This window comes from Propithecus coquereli, unplaced genomic scaffold, assembly GCF_000956105.1.
Source record: "Propithecus coquereli isolate 6110/MARCELLA unplaced genomic scaffold, Pcoq_1.0 Scaffold341, whole genome shotgun sequence".
Lineage (NCBI taxonomy): Eukaryota > Metazoa > Chordata > Mammalia > Primates > Indriidae > Propithecus > Propithecus coquereli.
This window is the reverse complement of record NW_012149075.1, coordinates 1,586,257-1,595,719: the sequence shown is the minus strand read 5'-3', so window position 1 is coordinate 1,595,719 and position 9,463 is coordinate 1,586,257.

The window sequence follows — 9,463 nt, the reverse complement described above, 5'->3', positions numbered from 1 at the left end:
GTACTCTGTGGGGGCGGCCGCCCCTTGGGCCTTATGGTCCCCCTCATCCTCACTCTCTAGGGAAATTAAGTCTGCCTCTTCCTTAGGGGAGGGCTTTCGAAGGTCTGTTTTAGATCCTTCTTTTAGTATCTCCTCTGCCTGGGCGATAACAGCCACCACATTGGGACAGTCTTTGTGATTATCTATCAAGTCCTTGATCAAATTCCAGTATGCAAAGGCAGTCACTGGAACCTTTTCAGGCCCAAATGTCTGATAGAAGTCCTCGAGGGCGTCACCAACCCTCTTCCATCTCTTTATATCGCTCTCTCGAGGGAACCAAGGGCAGATATCCTGTATAAAGTCAAAAAATTTAAATAAATCATGTCCTTTAACCTTTACTCCTCGTGTCTTTAAAGCTTCCTTTAACTGCTTAACATAAAGCTGGTGCTTGCTCAATTCCTGCCCCATATTCAGACGCACTTACTCACCTTCTGCTCCCGCGCGGCAGGCTCCCGCGGCGGTCGAAGGAATTTACTCTCGTTTCACAAGCGCCGGCAACCTCGAGTCTTCTTCCCCACTGGATCCCCCGTATCCAGAGCCCCACGTTGGGCACCCCACATTGGGCACCACTTGTCCCGATCCGCGGGGTAGTCAACGCGGACCCTGGAAGAGGGAGTGGGAATTGGGAGAGGCAGGAGACACAAGAAATGGAGACAAGACAGGAGTCTCATCAAGTCTCGTTTATTGGCAGTAGGGCAGAGGCTTAAGTAAGGCACAAAGAGGAGGTAACAGTAAAGGGGCGGTGCTTTCCGAGGCTCTGGCTTTCCAGCCAGAGGATTTCCATATAAGGAAACCCTCAGGCGGCTTTCAAGGGCTACGTCATAATGGGTAAATGGAAACTTACAAGCTCTTTCGCGGGCTTTTGCAAATGCGAGGGCTTGGTCGGCCATTTTAGATAAGCAGGCAGATCCATATGGCTTGCGGCCATCTTGGATAAGCAGCTGCCAGGCCTCAGGGCTCTGGACACCACAGCCCCTGTGGGTTCACTCTGTTCCTGAGTGCAACGCCCATGTGGCCCTGCACAGTGAACCAGCTGTGTCCTCCCCTGGGGCTGTGAGTGTATTTGATTAATAAACTTCTGTTTGGTTTCAGCTGTCCATCATTGGGTGTCATGTGTCCTGCCATCTCGTACTCTCTAGGGCAGGGTCCTCTCACCCACAGGGTGAATAGGAGATCAGCCAGAGGCCATCTTGCCCTTTCTCACATCCATTCCCCTTTCTTCTGGTGTCAGCACCCGGATTTTCCCTTAGGAAGCCCCTGTCTCCCTTCCCTTTACCTACTACTCAGGGCTTGTGGTTCAGGCAAGAAAAACGGTGTCTGGATCCAGCTATACCTGAGCGGTGCTATTCCTAGACTTTTTCAGTTATGAGCCAATAAATCTCCCCTCCTGCACCCCACTTTTTTATTATTATTATTATTTTTTTTTGCTTAGGCCAAAAGACTAACAACACACTCAATAAATACAAATTGAATGAATAAATGCATTCCCAGTGCTTGCTATACTTCTTGTTACACAGGAGGTATTAATCTTTATTGAATGAAGGTCCCATTTAAGAGAGAAGAAACCTTACCTGTTGGAAACAGAGCCAGGGCTGAGATAAGAAGTGTAAAATGGCGTGAAAAACCCTGGGCAGCACATTTTCATGTACTCAAGCTACCCACTGAAGCCACCACAAAGCAGGAAGGACTGGTCTACCAGGTGGACCCTCCCCGTGTCAGTATCAAGCATCTCTTGGTGGCCCGGTTCCCTTGGATGGGTCCTCCAAGCAAGAGCCCTCCTTCCCCAGGTGTGCACAGTGGAGTTGGAGGGCATCGCACACCTTGTCAAACATTTAGTCTTCTCGAGAAACGAGCCATCGGGGGGGGGGGTCATCTGATTCCTAAAATAGTTAAATCTAGTGACCACAGTTACAGTCTAGGCAGGGGTGTTGACCGAAGTCCATGGATAGGAAAAGATTACAGCTGTGTTTTCACTGTCACCTCTCTGAAAGTTAGCATCACTTCAGTTAAGAACGAAGGCCATAAACCACTTATTATGAGCAATTCCTGTAGCTTTGGGACACTTGAAAATCACAGATATTTTTGTATCACATAGTAGTTATAGCAGATATCTTGAAATATTTTTTATGCTCATCGCCACGTTGAATTCAGAGCAATTATTAGGCCAGCCACTAGTTCTCGTTATTTAATGCATTAATGAAGATGCACTTTTATTATTATATCATGGATTTGTTGGTTTAAAAAAATTTTTTTGACAACTGTATTTCATTATAATTGGTTTTCGTAGCAATCGCATATATTTTATTTTATGCATTTAAAAACATGTTCTGAGGAGGAGTTCACAGGTTTTACCAGCTTGCCAAAGGGATCCACAGCACAAAAACAGGTTGGGAGTCCCTAATTTAGCCCTATCGCGTTGTTATACCCTGAATCCAATTCTTGGCCTCCATGAACCTCCGTCTGCCCATCTAGAAAGCAGCAACATCAATACCTGTCTCACAAGACTGTTGTGATATTTACATGAAATAAACATAGTGTCTAGCCTGCTGTTTAACATACAGGAGGAAATATGTATATATTTATTTTTCTTCCTCCACCTGGAGCAGTTCCTAACTGGTGTTGCATAAAGCACGGGGAGTTGACCGCAGACCTTCCTGGGTTCAAATCCGATTTCCGCCATTTTATTAGCAATATGATCGTAGTTAAGGGACTTAACCTCCCTAAATATGTTTCCTCATCTTTAAAATGGGGTCATTTCTTTCTAGCAGTGTTACAAAGATGAAAGATTTTTATACACATAAAGTGCAGCACATAGCGCTGTCAGAGAGTAGGTCTCACAAAATAGAAGCCGCTGTCATTACTGATTGTCCCAGCAGCTCCCGTATAAAAGCAGCAGCCGGGCACTGCCTAGCACGCGCCAAACTTCCCTTTCTTTGTCAGAGAATCACCCTCATCCTCAGCCCATCCCTCGTGGTCCCCGTCACCCTCTTCTAAGTGATAAGCACCAGTTTGGGGATTTCTCCTCCCTGATCTGCTTTCCGGGTCACCCCTCAGGGTGAGCCCTGGAGGTGGCCCAGCAGGACAAACCCGGTGCTGTTATCACGTGTAAAACCAGATGTCAGAGCTGAAACCTCCTCTAGACCTTGTGTTATAAGTGGGGAAACTGAGTCCCGGGGGGTGAAGGGAGGGGGTGAACACAAGGTTGTGCAGCTTTCTCCTTGCAGGATGTGGACTCAGCTGCTGTTCTTTCTACAAATTGCTTCATCTCTTCTCTGCATCCTTCCTGCCTGAGAAGCAAGAAAGGAGACAGGAAGACACCATGAGGCATCAACCCTAGGCTTTTCAGGAAAGGGTGGGTGAACACAAGTCAAAAATAATGACAAGAGCCAAGTATTAAGCACCTAATCATGCCTGGCTTTACACTAAGCGCTGGACACACATCACCTCTCCACTCACTTCAACCTATGCCTTGGGTAGGACGGACCATCCCCATCTCAAGGAAGAGGAAATCTCAGAGAGGGTTCCATATCACATGTAGGTCACATAGCTAGTTAGTGGCAGGGCCAGGGTTTGAACCCAGAGCTGTCTGATCTACCACGTGTGCTCCTTCCACTATAACAACCCCGAACCTTTATCGGGTTCTAATTACGCTGTGACTTTACGGTCTTGCTGTTGCATCGGGTCAGCACTGGCCCAGCCGGGACCCCTACTCCTGCACCCTCGCCCTAGTACAGCATCATGCCCTCCCCCTCCCCAGCCCCCATGTTCCAACTGCAACCCAGGTTCAAGAGGAGCCCTGGAGCTGAGCTGACCTGCTGCCCACCCCATGGGTACCGCCTTTCCTCATTCTCAAGACTACAAGGCAGGCCCAGACCTGCTAATTGTGTTTGTATTGGGGTTGATTTGTATTTGTGCTCAGCATGCATCCACACCCCTACCACGAAAGCAGATGGGCACGTCATGCCTTAGAAAGAAATATAATCAAGGCAATTTAGCATCTTTCTCAAAGGATGCTCTTCCTCCACATGAGAGGAAACGTTTTTGGAGCTGCTTAGAATGTTTGACGTTTAATTCTGTGGTGCTCACAGCTGGTCCAATCTGGGCGAGGCAGAGGGGAAGGAAGGGGGAAGCACTGGGTTTTTGTGTAGGGCCTGGAGCAGGAGGAGAGGAACCAACAACTCAGGGGTAGGAGGCGACTTGCTTTGTGATTTTGAGACTGTCTCTCCCATGCTGAGTCTCAGTTACCATATTTGTTTTAAAAACAATAATAATAAAACATGAAAACAAAACAACTCAGTAATAGTTTTGAGAGCAGCTCTTCGGATTCAGAGTCCTTGGAGATGCTGAACAAGCTTCACAGGTGATCTTGACTCTAGCCAGTCTGGGAAACCTTTGCTTTAGAAGCGTTCTTTGCTTTACTGAAAATGCTTTACAAAAAAAAAAAAGATATTTGTAAAGTCTTAGAGCCAGAAGTAACTTTAGTTAACTTCTCTTGCATAACGTAGAGCACGAAGTTAAGTTTGCTGATGTAGCTTGCTCACAAGCTTCAGAATTACTTTTTTCTATTTCTTGTATTTAAGTCACACAAGTTGCAAGGCTGTAAAAAATGCCAACAATACTGTACATCAGAGAGTAAAAGGTGAACGTTCCTTGCACCTGCCTTGTCCCCTCCCCTCCCCACCTCCCCAAGCTGACCACTGTTAGTAGTTTGGTGTAGTTCCTTCCAGGTTACTTTTCCGGCATTTATGTGCATTTTTATAGCTGCGCATAGACACAAATGGATTACATTTTGGGTACCTGAATGAGATCACACTATACATACCGTTCTGCAGCTTGCTTTTTTCACGAAGCCATTTCACTCAGCACCAATACACAGAGATCTATCAAGTTATTTTAAAACTTTGTATGGTAGCTCGTAATGTAGATACATCATTTATCTAACCAAAAGCAAATCAAAGACATTTAGGTCATCTTCATTTGTTTCTCACTGTGATAAACAAACATCTGTGGGCACGGGAGGGTATTTTTGTAAGATGACACTTAGCAATAGAATTATCAAAAAGCACACTCACTTAAAATGTTGACAGAGCTGCCAAATTCTTCTCCAAAAAGGACAGCCCTGATGTGAGCTTTGCCCGTTTCCCCACACCCCAGCCACAGGGCAGGGAACCTGCAGCTTTAAGGCGAAATGTGGCCTCCTAGGTCCTTAAGTGCAGCCTGGTGGAGAGCGGGGTGCCGGGGACAGCCGCCTGGGTTGGGGAGACACAGACAGCTACTCAGGGAGATGATGGGCCCTGGCCCGTGTCACCCAGCACGAACTGACATCCAGCGGGAGTGCACACACCCAGGTCCACGTGGTTCTTTTCTCTGTTTCTCACTGCCTCCGTTCTTACTAAGAGAACCAATAATGGCCCCCCAGTTCCAGAGGAAGTGGCTCCTGAGGGGCCTTGAACAAGCAGTGGGAAGAATGTTGACCGGGACAATAGCAATTTTGTCCCATTGGTTATCCCTAGAGGTCAAAGGCTTGTGGGGCAGGGAGGAGGGAGCCCAGTCCAGGAATTCTCGCCCTTGTGCCCCATGTCAGGCCATGCCAAGGGTTAGGCAGGACAAGCTGGCCTCAGCCGATACTGTATCGTGGGATCAACGGCCACCCCAGGTCTCTGCTTGAGATCTGTGTGGAGCTGGGGTGTCATTTGGGGCAGAGACGCAAAATTCCTCCCAGGTGGCTTCCTTGTGAGTTAGACCAACACACCAGAGCATCAGCTCCTCTTGGGGGAGTGGGGCAGGGGGGCAGCTCTTCTCACGAATCACTTCAGCCCTTTCTGCTGAAATGATTATTTAGACTAAGTTGAACATTTCTTCCTCGTTTTTGTTTTTTAACAGAACTTGTTAACCCTTTTAACAGAACCCTCTCAAGGGTTCTTTGGCTTGGAGGATGTCAGGCCAACAGACACAGCGAAAGCAGTTACAGCAAGGGGGTTTTGTTGCTCGACACAGTGAGGATCACACCATGGGTAGTTCGCAAAGCAGCGTATGCCCGAACAAGGGGGTTGGGCTGGTTTCACAGTCAGAGGGTAGTGAAGTGTTATCTGATTGGATCTTGCAATGAGGCAATGCCAAGAGGCATGATCTGATTGGAACTGTCCTTGGGATGACGCCAGGGCTCCATCTGATTGGATCCTGGATCCTGTCATAAGGTGCCTGCTTCTTAATTCAGTCCCCGCTCCTCGCTCCTTGGTCCAAGCACTGAGGTTCAGCCCGTGGTTGTAGGCCCGCTTCATCTGGGCGCGCTCAGGTTACGTGACCTTCAACCTGAGGGTCCCTGGCGACTGAAAAACAACGCGCAACTTTGTTACATAGTAGTTGAGCCAGATTGGTCTGCTGTGGTTACAAACTGATCAGTGGATTTCCTTAAAATGACTAATCCGTCCCCAGCACCAGTCTGTCAGCCCTGTGGGAAGTCAGGGAACATGTGTCCTCCTCTCTGCAAATGACTAACTTTCCAGCCCAGCCCCAAGAAGTCTCAGAGAGCCCAGTGGTAAGAAGTTATGCGAAACCACACACCATCTATCCTCGGAAACTCCTGGCGTGGAAAATCCTGGGAGTCTGCTGACGATGGAGGGGGCGAGGGATGTTCAAGGCTAACACTCAAGGAGCCCCTACTGTGGGCCACACCCAGTGGTAGTTGTTTCCATATCTTGTTTCATTTATTTCTAACCCAGTGGACACTAACATCCCCGTTTTACAGATGGGAAACCTGTGGCCCAGAGAGGGGCCGTGCCTGCCAGAATCCACGCAGCTGCCCAGCGGCAGAGCTGGGATCTTCTCCTGTTCCTGCCTAACTCCCAGACCCACTCTCTTCTCTCTCCGACACACCACTGTGGCCTTCCCTACCCTCCGTTTTGTTTTCAGTGGTTTCAGTTACTTGAGGTCAACTGTGGTCTGAAAATATTAAATGGAAAATCCCAGAAAGAAATAATTCGTAAGTTTTCAATTGCATGCTGTTCTGAGTAGTGTGATAAAATCTCACACGGTTCTGCCTTGTCCTGCCTGGGACTTGAATCATCATTGTCCAACATCTCCACGCTGTACATGCTACCGCTGATTAGTGACTCAGTAGTCATCTTGGTTATCGAATTGAAGAAAACATAGTATACATAGGGTTGGGTATAAGCATCCACTGGGGGCTTGGAAGGTATCCCCCCTTAGGTGAGGGGGAACTTTGGCTCTCGCTTCTGTTTGCCAGGTCCTGTCTATGTTATTCCTCCCCCCAGCTAGCGAGAAAGGCATTGTTATCCTCATTTTATGAATGGATCACGTGGATGGGGGTGGTAGAGTTGTCCTTACTCTTTATGGATGAGGATATAGAGGCTCAGGAAGGTGAAACATTGGAGTTTGAACTCAGGCCCACTGACTTTCCACTATATCCCAGCAGCCTCAGAGAAGACGGTTGGAGTGATAATTATTAAAGAAAAAATTAGCCAATGAGAGGGTGAACAGTTGAGGCCAGGATTTGGAGACCAGCCTGGGCGACATAGCAAGAACCCAACTCTACAAAGATAAAAATTAGCCAGGAAAAAAAAAAAATTAACTGTAGTCCCAGCTACTGGGGAGGCTGAGGCAGGAGGATCACTTGAGCCCAGGACATTGAGGTTGCAGTGAGTTATGATGATGCCACTGCACTCTAGCCTGGGTGACAAAGAGAGACCATGTCTCAAAAAAAAAAAAAGGAACAGAAAAGATTATTCATTTACAGTTGTTACAGGGACAAAGATTCTCTACTTGACCAAAATTTAGGCAGGCCTCCAGGCCTCTGAACTTTCTCCTAGGGCCATCTGTGTGCTTCTTTGTAAAAATTCCCTTTTAGCAAAGAACCTGCTAAGTCAGTTTAACAAGAATCCCCCATCCTCAATCCCCTTGCTGTCTGACCAGGTCCCTCATCCTCCACCTTCCCCCAGGTGGTGTCTGGTCACCCTGGCCTGCCTTCAGCAAGAATCCTGTCTGGTCGGTTTAGCCAGAATCTCCCACCCCATCCCCAATATCCCTAATGTTTTCTCTTAGTAATTTTCCATCCGCTGACCCCACCTTTCTCCTTGGCTACAAATCCCCACTTGCTCTTGCTGTGTTCAGAGTCGAGCCCAGTCTCTCTCTCCCACTGCAAAACCCCACTGCAGCGGTCCCTACACCTGTCTCGATGGGCTCGAATAAAGTCTGCCTTACCGTGCTTTAACAAGTGTCATCGAATAACTTTAACAGGAGCAGGAAGAATTGGGAATGTCAAACTTTGCCTGTTTCCTTGGCTGGTTTAACATCTTCAAATTTGTACCATGGGATCTAAAACTTTCCAAGTTCCTGTAGGGAAAGACTCTTGTCTTGGGGTCAGACCAAAAGACCCATGTGAGTTGAACTTCTCTGTTGTCCTTCATCTGAGTGGAGAGAGGTCCCTCCCTCCCTTCCTCTCTGCCAACCAGCCTCAGCCCTGCTGTCCCCTCGGATTTCTATTCCCTAAGTGAGGCAATCAAGCTCTTAATTAAATTCTCTCATTAGACGTCAAGCCTGAGGAAAACAAACAGAAAAGCCTCTTCTGCAAGACCTGTCTCTCCGGGCTGGGAGACTCAGTGGAGATAGCATCGCTGACTGCCCTCCACATCGTCTCACCGCTCCGGGGGAATTTCCTGTTGGCTCCTTCCCCCGGCTCAGCCCTGCCCTGTCTGGCCCAGAGGAAATTGCAGAGAGAGGGGCAGGGATGTTATCAGAAGTCTCCTTGCGTGCTCCACTTAGAAGAGGGTCTCTGGACTGCAGTCAAGGGAGAGAGAGGTGCAGGCTCTAAACACAGGGAGGACACGTGGCAGGAGGTGCTGAGACATGGGCTCAGGGACCAACTGGACACTTGTCCCCAAGGACAGCAGACACATGATCACGTGCATCCCCCCACCACAGGTGACACCTGTTCTCCCCTGACCACACTCAAATGGACACAGGAACTGTGGGGAGCTGGAAAGAGCACTGGATTGGGAGCCAGAAAGCCCTCAGTCTTCTCCAAATCTGTCACTAGCTCACTCTGTGACCGGTCAATGGTAATCAGACAAAATATATTGTGGGATTGTGTGCCAGGTGTTATACTAAACCCCACACATGGACGATCTCATTTAATTCTCACAACTTGATCCCTCTTTTCCAGACAAGAAAACTGAGGCTCAGAGAGGTTAAGTGACCAACTCAAAGTCACGCAACTGGTAAGTGGTAGAGCTGAGATTCAAACTGAGAAGTCCAGAGCCCAAGCTCCTACCCACACTCTCCAGTTAATTCCTCCTTCTAGATCTCAGTTTCCCCATCTGTAAATTAACGGGATTGGTACACCTGAACTCCAAAGACCCTTCCAGCTCTGATAATCTGTGCTTTATTCAACATTCGCTATACTGCC